We start from the raw sequence: 13,230 nt of genomic DNA on the forward strand, positions 1-13,230 counted from the left end.
GAAGTAGAAGAGCATGAAAAATAAATCATTCATCAGTCTACCCCCAGATGAAGATAGCTTACGCCAACACTGCCTCCGTGGCCAACTACTTGGCCAATCTAGTATGCCATCCCTCCCTGAAGCACCACCCCTTGCCAATCGGACATGGATGGGAGTTGGTGGATGGTCATTGTCGCCCTGTCCGCTACACACAACCTGCTCTTCCAACTCTTCTACCTGCATCAAGGCCAGTTGAAAACAGCGAGGAAGATGAGAGCGAGTATGATTGGGATGAAAAGAAAAAGATAATGTTCAGAGTAGGCGATGGGAAACATCGGATAGTAGTGATTTAGAATGCTCTGATTTGGACTAATCTTATCTGATTGGGCTACATTTTTATAAAAGGTTTATAGAAGTCAAATCAGTCGTCAAAACAGCCAGAGGATGGTCACGGAACTGAGGTTTCTGACCCTACTTATGTGGCATTCAAATTGTTTTCCCTATTGACTGTTGTCTGTTCTCCAGAGAATGTGCCCTGAAGTGGGGCTTTTTCCTCATAGAGCATCTTTGAGTTGGAGCCCATCAGTGGACTACAGATGTGCCAACAAACCAAAAAATACTTGCAGCAGAAATACTCTTGCAGGAGAAATGCAAAGTTCAATTGGAGTTCATGGGGGGTAGTTTGGAAGCAATGTTTTGACCATAGAGGCACAAAAAAACAAACAAGAGCTCCACCTAGTGTGCACTACCTGAAAACATACACTTCCAATAAGGGAATGATATGTTGAGATATGAGTTTGATGGAGCTTAAATACCACAATTGCAAAGTCTGCTTATTCTCCTAATAACATTTCTCCTGGTGCTTTATGCTGATTCATTGCAGCATTTATCCAAATGTGAAAAGGAGGTTCTGTTCATGAACTCTGATATGGAGTCAGCATGCATGAGAGTGTCTGCTGAGCTTTGAGGTAATGCAGTGTAAATAATGCCCAAGGCTTTGAGGATTATCTCCTCATTTTATTTGGATTAAAACCCTCCGCTGCAAATCAACATCCCTGGATAGATGATAACTAAGCATTAAAGTGAGAATTTTTTTTAAGGAAAATCGAGGCGCCTTGATCCTAGTTCCTGCAATAATCATCCAAGGATGTTTCAATTAACTTAAATTTTATTATACAGCCCCAAAACAATAAAATTGCCACAAGGTGCTTGTTAAAGGTCGGGATAGCCTTCGCGCTTAGAGCCATGCTGTTGAACTCAAGGAGGACTCAGGAGGGAGAAGATTTTTTATTTTACCCAAATAAGGCATAAAGCAGTTAAAACAATGACAATACTAAATGAATATAAAGAATACGGTTTTCAATAAGGACAAATGCATAAGCATCAAAGGTACACACACATAAGCAATTCACAGTCGACTATGCATAAAATACCATATTAAACGGACAATGAGAGTTTGTAAGGCTTGCACCTTATTAAACACGAGCACTCGAGCAAAAGAAAAACAAGCGCAAGTAAAAGGACCATGGATCAAGTCCAGTGAGAGCACCTAAGACTAACGTCTTATTAAACAGGCCACTCTCTCGAACAAAAGCAAAAGGCGAGTTTAAGTAGCCTAGACACCACCTCCAATTGGCTCATGCCAATTAATGAACGGCAGGTGTGTCATCGGCCCAGGCACCAACACCTGTGGCTCATAGCAGCCATACTTAAATAAATACGGTCCCAAACAGCTGGGAAAAGAGACTACACTAACGTAGTATACAGGCTCGGTGACGACATAGCCACACATGATAAAGCAGCCACTAGAAACAAATGATTACGGATTTAAAGGAAATGCTTTATAGGAAATGCTAGCACAGAGTATTGTGTAGATTAAGTGCATGACAGCGTGGGGTGTGGGTAGGTGTAGGCCGAGGGTTTCTGGTTTCAGTTTTGAGAGGCTACAGCAGCATCCCATAGAAAAGATATTTTAGACTAGCCTAGACTGTTTCAGTCCCTTGTACATAGTTGTCACAGATATTCCTTGTTTATCATAATTCTTTTGAAGTCCCTTATTTTGTTCTGGGTTGTTTCTCCTCTGCATTCAGTATTTCAGAAACATTCCCACGAGACCCATTACATGTATAAGGTCAACACATCTTTCCTTGTGAAGGCAATGCATGCTGTCCCTGAAGTCTCTGCACTATGCAACTAACCCAGTCACTGCTCAATCCAACTAACCCAGGCACTGATCAGTCCAACTAACCCAGGCACTGCTCAGTCCAACTAACCCAGTCACTGCTCAGTCCAAAATAAAAACTGTAATCAAGGATACATTTGAACAGGATGAATCGATCATCTGATTTATGGTACTAGCGGGTTGGTCTGGTGGTCCTCTAACAGACACAGAAAAGACACAGCTAAATGTTTCCCACCATTTCTTCTCTCCACATGCTCTCAAAATAAATTTGAATGTTCAAAGACCAGAATTAAAAGGTGAACCATGACACTTGTCAAAGACAAGGACGCATAAAAAGCTTGACAATAAAAGGCTATCAAAGTTCACTTTAGACGTCAGTCATTTTGGTAGAAACCCACGAGTGCACACAAACAGTTTTTGCCATGTTTTGCTTTACACCTTTTTGGGGGTTGGAAGAGAATATTTGTCAAGCACATTTCGCCACTGACTAATAGTGACTGCTGTAGAGCAGCCCTCGTTTAGAGAGAAATACCGAGGCACCATTAGTCAGCGATGTCATTCACCTCAATTTGAATTCTGAGTTGCGCTGTTACCACAGAGTGCAAACCACTCTGACAGGTGTTTCACATGGGGATGTGCACTCTGACAAACTTTTTAAACTGTCAGCTTTGCCCCTGGCACAAATTGGAGGAACATCTGTGATTTGCTTTTCCTTGTTGAAGTATTTTACCTGCGGAGAGAAAGAGAAAAATGAAAAAGTCCTCCTAAAAAACTAAAACAAAACAAAAAAACAGGAAATACATGACCTAAGTGCATTTAGTTCTTTGTGACTTGGTTCACCTTTCTTCGCTAAAGACGATGGGTACCGACCGGGCCCTTTTGGTCCCTCGATGAGATTCCTGGATGGTTGAGTAGTCTGTGGCCCCTGGCCTGGACGTGAGTGAGAAGAGCTAGCTGTTATTAAGCTCCTTGTTGCAGGTTCCCCAGAAAGAGAATTGATTTGGACTGAAGGAGGGGCTGCTCCCTTGTGCCTCCAGCACGGCATGGGGCTGTCTGCTTCAGTAACTCCACTCTCTGGGCAGAAACATTGGGAGAGAGGAGAGAGTGATAGAAAGGGAAAAAAGCAAAGGAAAAAAGTTAGGCAGACAGAGAATGAGAGACGGAGAGATGCCTACTCTCATATTAACAGTTTGATTCCATGAATGTGTTTTCAAGTGTTTTGTGTTTTCATGTGTTTCAAAGGCAAAAGAGTGAAACGGGAAATAAAAGGTTTGTTTGCCATCTCCTGCTGCTTAACATCGTGTTGTGAGTAAGACTGGCAGTATCAAAGACATACTCTGCAAACACAGACACTAGCAGGTGGAGGGGGCACATATTCAGACATTCTGAGCAGGTTTATTACAGTTACATCACAAAATCCATTCTAAAAATAGTGTGCTGAATAGTCCATCAAACTCATCCAAGAACACATACACAATTTACTCTCTTTCTCTGAAGGATACCTCAAAACCCATTGGAGCCTATAGACTACAGTTTGGATACATCCCCTTCAATACCAATGTGTTTAAATGCATTGATGTATGGCATAATGACTCACAGCACATGTGGGGGCTATTTAATATGCTCATCTACAGATTTAATTTAATTTGAGAGTATTCCCCTCACTAGATCACTCTTCCATAAAAGTAGCAGTCTGATTCTAATCCAAAAACTTTAAGTCACATTGCAGTTGCTCCTCAGTGTCCTAGTTGGAATCCTAGCTGTCTGTTCTGTGTAAGCGCTAAAAATGTTTTTGTTTGTACACAGTTCTGGTTCTGTAAATGGGAAACAAACAACATGGCTGGGACCACACCATACACTTTTATATTCTATAATGTCTTCCTTACGGAGGAGGGTACATGGTGTCATTCACAGGAGGCCGTCTTTACTCTTGGTCTGCTGACTTCTTTAAGAGTTCTTCTCAGGTCAGAGCACATTCGCTACTTCATTTCCTGTTCAAGATGAGAATCTTCACCTGTGACCTGAAAGAAAACAGAAAAATACCCAATACTCTTTTTTAGATCTTACCAATGGAACATCCTCCAAGACAACAGACAGATTCTTGTGAGCATCCCATTTTTTTTTTAAATTTAGTTCATGAGGTGATTATCAGTTTCTGAATGTTTATTACCTATACTAGCAAATTAACGATTCCTTTCATTTTTAATAATGTATAACGTAAAAAGAATGGATGCATAGGCTTATGGGCTTCGTCAGCCTGCAATAAACCCACTGAGTAAATCTCTTCCTCAATGAGACAGCATTTGGAGGGTGACAATGTAGCAATGGACAATCTTAATGAAGTACTTTTGAAATGAAGTCAACGACTGTAGCAAGTCCAAATGATAAATAGCCTCTGGATAATGCCATTGGCTCTATTACTCTACCTACGGTGCCTGTTATACAAATCCCACTTTCCAAGCCAAAGCCCTCTGACGAGCAAGTATTCAGAAGGTTAATGGTGTGGGAAATACTTATGGACTTACGTTTACTCATGAAATGCTTTTCCATCAGGGAGTAATATGCCCCTCTGTAGAATATTTCATTTTTCCAGGAATAAGGCTTTAATAGGCCATTAAACTCCTTCAGTGTCATCATGATGAAGCAGTGGAGCAGGGGAGGTGTCCAGGTACAGTGGAGACCAGACTCAAAGCAGAAATAATTGAGTTTTTACCATCCACTGTAATTATTGATCCCTTCAGTGTGTTGTATCGTGCAAATGATGGCCGCCTCTGCAGAGAGTGTCTATTGAGAGCAGCTCATTAGAGAACCATGCCAGTGATGGGATAGAGAGAGTTGGGCCATGCTGTTGATATGATTTATATGGCATCTGTCATAACGTCCGATATTCATATTTAATAAGTGATGTCTGGTCCTAGGTCAAGAGGACACACACCAGGCAGTTTGAGTGTTTTTTTTTTTTGTTTTGTTTGGTGTGCCAGTACACCCGGTCAGGAAACAGGATGTGGGGGGTGTGGAGTAAAGAAAGCATGTGTATGTGTGTGTGTGTGTCAACAAGACAACAATAACAACAAGAATTTTGGAACAATTCATCCACACGCACATGGGTATGGGATCTTAGCCAGAGACATCACCCCTGCCCGTGTGCACCCCCAAAGTATTACACGATCAACAACTTTAAAGAGATTGAGCAGGCGCTGTGGACCACCTCTTTCCTCCTCACCCTGATGCTTGACAACATGGTTGTCATGCCAACAAAGACCACCTAACAGGCATTTAAGAGGCTGTGTTGTTTCTGCTGTGCAAAGAGCCGCATATTTATGAGAATATCAAATAGATTGCGTAACACCTGACTGCCAAGGCTGTGTACACAGAGGAGCTGTGCTGTCTGGCTCTGGGCCCGTGAAACAGCCAAACTTCCTCACTGATGAGGATATTGCGGATGCTTGAAACGTCTGGAGGTGGATTCGCTGGAGGTGGATTGTGCAGAACCTGAGCGTGATGATAAAGAGAACACACCCCCTGGAGCAGGGCCGCATGGCTGCGCACCGTTACAAAAGCAGCCGTCTGAAGAGATGTGCTGAGACGGCCACTCAAAAGCCAACTCCTCGTTGCATCATATCGCTGCTGAAGAAACGTGTTTGCCATGGGGGATGATGAGGGCTCTGAACCTTTTGTGCATGACGACAGCACTGCAGAGTCTGAGACTGAGACCAAGGATGAGACGTGTCAGAAAGGCACATGACGTAACTCTGCACTGGGGGCAATGTACACACAGTCTGCAGCGAGAGGGAGAGAAGCAAGTAGTGGAGTTTCACTTTGGCATTTATTATGGTTTCACACACTGTTTGTAGATGTAGCACACAACATAATAGTGTTTGTATTCCTATGGATGCATAGTATTCAGATAGAGCGTATATTGGATGATGTTCATGTATGTGCTCTTGAAGGCACTTATGCACATCTGCTTGTGGATCTAGCTGGAATGTTGTGAAAAAAAAAATATTTTCTCGAAACAATAACAAAATAGTCTCTACAACCAAAAAAACTGTGTTCTTGTCATAAACATGCTATGCCTTGAACTAAGCGTTTAATTTGTGTTAGGGGCCTGTGTAAAAAAAAAAAAGAGCTAAAGTCTTGTACAAAGAAAAGGGGTTAGCGTGTCTGTTTGTAAACCTATAATAACCTTTCAGACCTGGGTTCCTATGGGAGCAAAGAAAGGTTTGTCAGGGTGGTTGAACAGAAATTGGGAGAAAATATCTAAGGAAAAAGTAGATGAGAGGCTGTCTGTGCAAGATGCCCACACACTGCACATACCTGTACATGAACAGTTTCCATGGAACTGAGTGTTTGCCCCCAGTCCTCTGTACAGGTTTCAGGCAGATCTGAAAAATGAAAATTAATGACAGACATTATATACTTACAGTCATAGTTGTCTTTTCAAAAATGACTAAAACCCTGAAGTCACCAAAGCTTTCCCTTCAATCTTGCAGGAGAGTAAAATCCCCACGAAAGTACAGACCGACAGCAGAAAAGATTATTTTAATAAACATAAGAAATACCTGGACAGCATAATACATTTCAGCAGAGCAAGAGATTTAAAAGACTCAGTGGAGGAAAGACTCAATCGACCGCTGAAGACGGGCATGTGGAAGTATTTTACAGCTCAACACTCCAGCAGAGATACAGATATTCAACATGATTTGATCTCAAGCTCTAACCGCCACCAGCACAGAGGTATTAGTATGAGACCCATTGATGTAGGCCTTGATAACTTGATTCAAGTGTTTCTAAAATTGTATGGAACGATCTCTTTATGTCACATGAAAAGACTGGATTTTAAGTTTAAGAAGTGTGATACAGTGCGCATATCAAAACTATGAGGTCTTTTTGACAAAGAGTACGAGCACGGGTTTACTCACCGTAACTTTTTATGTCAAACACCTTGTCTGTCTGGTTTTTTATAATTTGCTATCTTAACTGCACTGTTTTGTCACACTGTTGTTAACCTTGTATGTCTATCTGTTTTTTACAATTAGTTTTCCTGACTGCACTGTTTTGTCAAACTGTTGCTTATCTTTTTTATTATTATTATTTATTTTAATTATATATTTTTTATTATTATTTCTTTCTTTCATTTCCATATCTCTCTGGCTGCCCAAGGGACAACGGATAAAAACTAGCATACCTAGCTAATCTGGTGCATTTACATTTTCTGGGAAATGTTTATCAATGTACACTGTCCCTTTTCAAATAAACGCATAAATAAATCAAAAACACTGATGAAATGTTTATCGTCACAGAGTGCGCACTCCGCTTTACTGCACTTTACAAGCTGAAAGATTGAGGGGAGCTTTCCTGAAGCAGAGTTACAGAAGGTGAAGGACTAAATATTTCATATGAAGAAAATTGTTAAAAGATCAGTCATAAATGGTATAAAGTACATGCAGGTGAAATATAAGAAATGGCCGCTGAAATTTAGCTCTTGGATTTTAGCCAGACTTGAAACACATTGCAGTTCCATTGCTTAAAAACACACAAACACAGAGGCGACATGTCTTTTCAACAAGTCTGGCAACAGACGCATATCTTGCTATGGAGGCTGAAAAGTTTCATGTGACTTTAGCCTCCAGCACGCCATTTGACGTACATCCGAAAAATACAATTTCGAAATACATTGTGAATTCAGCACAGCCAATAGAACTTGAGGGAGCATGGGAAACTACACATCCTTATTCATACAGACATATAGTGGTTATCATTTTTATTATTATTATTAGAACACTATATTTAAGAGGTTTCAGTTGTTTTTGTTGAATTGGCCATTAAAATACCCTTAAAATGAATGAAATATCTTCAAAGTCATCATTATGCTCTATAAACCATAGAATAGAGGCATCAAAAGGAGATTTAGGTCAATTTCCTTACAAAAACAAGTAGGCCTTTTTCACTGTCAATGTTACACAATCAGGTTCCTTCACAGAAGAAGCCAAATGCCTTGTGTAATCATTGTCAGGTATGATAAATTGATGGTGTTGCAAGAGTCTTATGAAACAGCTTGGTGATTCTTTTGAATGTACAAGGCCTATCCTGCTCATTAAGTGATTGGTAACATCAGGGTTTGGTCACTGAGGCCACGCCACCAATTGGTATAAATTCAAAGCCTCTAGAAGCAGTCTTGAAGCACACGTTGCTCTTTGAACATGGCTTAGGTGAAGAATGAGCTAACGAGTGAGCAACAGGTTCGAATAAAGGCCCTTTTTGATGCTAGCTAAAGTTACTGCCTCATACCCAAGGACTTGAGATGTAGTCCAAGCACTGTAAAGTACACTTTAGACCACCATGACACCAGGAGCGAAAGGGGAAAGGTTGAAAAAAGAAACTTTCAGACAGACAAGTGAAGCATCTCAAAATGATCAGTCATAAGGACTGAAGAAAGACTTTGTGTCGGAAACTGGGAGAAGAAGGACTTTTTGGCAGAATAGCAGCAAGGAAATATTACTGAAAGGGAAAAAAGAGTGAAACCCCTGAAATGTACAATAGAACACAAGAAATGGACAAAGAAAGATTGGTATAGTGTTGTGGACTGATGAGTCCAGGTTTGAATAGTTTAGCAACAAGCAAAGAGTGTATGTTCGACAAAGTGAGGGGGAGAGATATACAAATTAGTGTCTCTTGCCAACAGTTAAACAAGGAGGGGGTAGTAGTATGGTGTGGGTGCCATTTAAGTCCCAGGAACAGGTGACTTTGATGGCATCATGGATAAGAAAGTATACCACAACATTTTGGTGAGGCACGGAGTACCTTCTGGGAGTCGTCTTATTGGGCCTGGATTTATTTTCCAAGAGGACAATGACCCTAAACATTCTTCTAACTATAGCCGGAACTACCTACGACAGATTCTGAAATTAAATCATGATTTGAAGGCAAAAAAAAGGTAAATATTCTCAGATCTGTCAGGTAATTTTGGCCACCACTGTACATACTCTACAGACAAACAGGGACGGCAGTTTCTATAAAAACATGGATATGACTGAGGGTTCAATACTCTATTGAGATAAATACAGCTTTAGAAAAAGTGAAGAAGGTACGTTTGAAGTACTGTCCTGTTAGCAATAAGGTGAAGTTCTGGTGTACAACAATTTGGTTCAAAGGAACAACACCATAGCAACTTACGCTGTTGATAAAAAAAGCTAGATTTTACCGTTTACCATATCAAATCGTGGGGAGAGCTTCGTAACAGACCATGTATAGTCCGTCAATGTATTTTGTGGGATGTGGGCTACTGACGAGTTACCTATCGAGAAACACCATCTGTGACCTGCAGCTTTGGTTGTGAACACAGACCCAGAGGACAAGAGTGGTGGCCACTGACTCACTACCATGCTGACTGAAGCTGGAGCTGAATTTTTTGCTTCTCTGCGCTGCCCATCTTCTATTCTACATTTTTTTTTAAGAAGCCCAGATTGTCTACAATAACCGTCAGGCGCAGGAAGCTACTTCCTCAGCCTGCAACCATCATTGTAGTTTTAACCTGTATCAAAGAACCAGCAGTCTTAACTCTTTATGAAATCCTCCAACTATATTTAAATGACTTATTATATTATAAGAAAAAAATGGTTGTATGATGTAGAGTTTTGTGAAAAAATGTATTGTGCATACACACATCCCATCTCATGAAACTACAGTGCGTGCTCACAAGAGTTGTTCAGGTTAATTCACAACCCAGAATAGTCTCCAAGCACCTCAGTCACAACCATTGGCTCACTTTTTCAGCAGTTTCAGACAACTCCTTTAAAGCTCCTTTGAGAGACCATCCTTGAAAACCAAAATCCAACAGAAGTGATCTGGTTGATTTAGCTATATCTGGTCTATGTGTGCTTTTTCCTTTCAAGGACTTCCTCAATTGCATGTTCATCATTAACTCAATAAAGTTAACAATGCGCTCACACTTAGAATACAACATAATGTCTAGTCTCATAGCAGTCACAACAATACACTGTGGAAATTGAAGTCAGTCCCATGCTTTACCATATTTGCCAGTACTGTTTGTATGTGCCTCCTGCCCACTAGTCTGCTCCTCTCACACCAAAGAAACTAGTTACCATCTGCTTCCTCTCCGGTAATGTAGACGTACCCCATGATTTCTCACCTAGCCCAAACTTTGCTCTTCCACTCTTTACCTGCCCAATGATCTCTCAATGCTGTGATGTGCCTTGTGTCAAAAGCCCAAACTGCAAACACCACAATTTCTTCTCCTCTTCACAAGTGTTCTTGTCCTCTGGAATAAAAATACCACCTGCCCATCACCACATCCTCGCAGTTGTTCCTTTTTTCCATACAATCATTATGAGCTTCCATAGATATTTCAAAACTCCAGGCCCTGTTTTATAGACCCAACAAGGTACACCATTAGGGCCAGGAGCCGATATAGTCCTTGCACCTCTCACAACGCACAACCTCTTGCACATCGCTCCACCTTGGCCGGCCATCGTCCATTGGTGAACCCGTCTCTCCAGTTTGAGGAATGTCTGCCATTAACATGACATCCACATGTCCCTGATTGTTCATATGTAGCTGTTGAAGATACTCCTCTAGGTCCTTTCTTTTAACTCTCCAACTTTTTCTCTTTTCTCCGTTTTCTCTGTTGATTGAGTTAAAACTTCACAAACATAAATGGATCGTTGTAGAATGCAATCCTAGCTTGTTCTTTCTTCTTCCTTCTTTGTCTGAGGATCGCTTCCCTCCTTAACGTGGCCAGTCTACGCTTTACCTCTGCCTGCAGTACACTAATACCATCGCTCTGTTCACCATCTAACTGCAGAACACTAATACCATCTCTCTGTTCACCATCTGACTGCAGTACACTAATACCTTCTCTCTGTTCATCCTCTGACTGTAGTACACTAATACCTTCTCTCTGTTCACCATCTGACTGCAGTACACTAATACCTTCTCTCTGTTCACCATCTGACTGCAGTACACTAATACCTTCTCTCTGTTCATCCTCTGACTGTAGTACACTAATACCTTCTCTCTGTTCACCATCTGACTGCAGTACACTAATACCTTCTCTCTGTTCACCATCTGACTGCAGTACACTAATACCTTCTCTCTGTTCACCATCTGACTGCAGTACACTAATACCATCTCTCTGTTCACCATCTAACTGCAGAACACTAATACCATCTCTCTGTTCACCATCTGACTGCAGTACACTAATACCTTCTCTCTGTTCATCCTCTGACTGCAGTACACTAATACCTTCTCTCTGTTCACCATCTGACTGCAGTACACTAATACCTTCTCTCTGTTCACCATCTGACTGCAGTACACTAATACCTTCTCTCTGTTCACCATCTGACTGCAGTACACTAATACCTTCTCTCTGTTCACCATCTGACTGCAGTACACTAATACCTTCTCTCTGTTCATCCTCTGACTGTAGTACACTAATACCATCTCTCTGTTCACCATCTAACTGCAGAACACTAATACCATCACTCTGTTCATCCTCTGACTGTAGTACACTAATACCTTCTCTCTGTTCATCCTCTGACTGTAGTACACTAATACCTTCTCTCTGTTCATCCTCTGACTGTAGTACACTAATACCTTCTCTCTGTTCACCATCTGACTGCAGTACACTAATACCTTCTCTCTGTTCATCCTCTGACTGCAGTACACAAATAACTTCTCTCTGTTCACCATCTGACTGCAGTACACTAATACCTTCTCTCTGTTCCCCATCTGCTCATTTCCATTGCTTCTTCAGCTGCTTGCATTCTTAAATCAGCCTTTCTATTTGAACCTGCCGTCTTGACCTTGCTTTTCCTTCCTAGCTTGTGTCATAAATATAGATGACCTCACAGATGCGATTACATTTATTCTCTGTATCCCTCAAATCCTTCAATGCAAGTCAGGCACAGATTCACGGCCTACAACAAACTCATTTGTCATTCCAGGGGGCTTCCCTGCTGGCACTTTGCAATTTATGTAGAATATCTCTTCAATCACCTTGTCGCGTGGAACTGTTTTAGGCTCATCTTTTAACTTTGTCTCCTCCTCAGGAGGGACAGCCAGTCAGATCTCGCGACTCTCTGAAGCCCCTTGTTTGGTCAGATTGAACTTGATTGTAAAAGCTTGTTGTAAATTCTGAACTTTTCATAAGCGCTCAAATCAAAACTTCTTTCATCCACTCGTCTCGATTGATTTCAGCAGTCTCCCTATTTCCCCCTGTGTCTGACTGATGGATTTGTTTCATTTTCTGGTCCGATTTCATTCTTTCAGCTGGTTGACGTAGCTCTTTTTTCCTTCAGTTCAAAACATTTATTTTGTATTTGTTGCGTCTTAAATTGAGCAGGTGTGACTGTCACCTTGCCTTTTATTATATTCAAGGCAATTTTGCAGTGCCAGTAGGACGTCCGTGGAGAGACAAGCCAAAAGTCCTTTATTTACGATGTAATGTGTGTTAAGACTAATGGTACAGCTGTGCTTGACCTGGTGGAATAAAATACAGATGAATTCAATGCGTGGACTTTGTAAACAATCTTAACACTTCAGGGTGCTAAAACCACACCATCCAAAAGTATCATGTTTTTCTTGTTTTTCTTGTCAGTCAGGCTGTTAAGTATTCCTTCTAAAAATTGGATTTTTATTTTCTTACACAATTACTTAAACATAGGTTGATTAGACGTGTATATCTGTAGAATACTGATATCTGTAGAATTATCTCAAGTCAAATCTTGAACCTGTTTTGATTATTTCCTTATACACAGCCTGGCTTCGGATAAAGCCCTGTACCATCACCATCCATACTAGATTTTTCGTGAGATTGTGTGATACCCTTGTAGCCTGACGATGTCATACTCATAATTCTAGTCAGAATATGAGTCTGATACTGACCCATTGGGCTGTGATTATGGGCCGTGTTTCAACGAACCAGGAAACAAAATGCCTCTTCGCTCAATTGGATACCTAAAACTAATCAGAGCAACATATTATGACCATCTGATACATTCAAACTTTTACCGGATCCCGTAGGAAGGACGGCAAAAACATATTTTCGA

This window comes from Sprattus sprattus (genome assembly GCF_963457725.1).
Source record: "Sprattus sprattus genome assembly, chromosome: 11".
Taxonomy (NCBI): domain Eukaryota; kingdom Metazoa; phylum Chordata; class Actinopteri; order Clupeiformes; family Clupeidae; genus Sprattus; species Sprattus sprattus.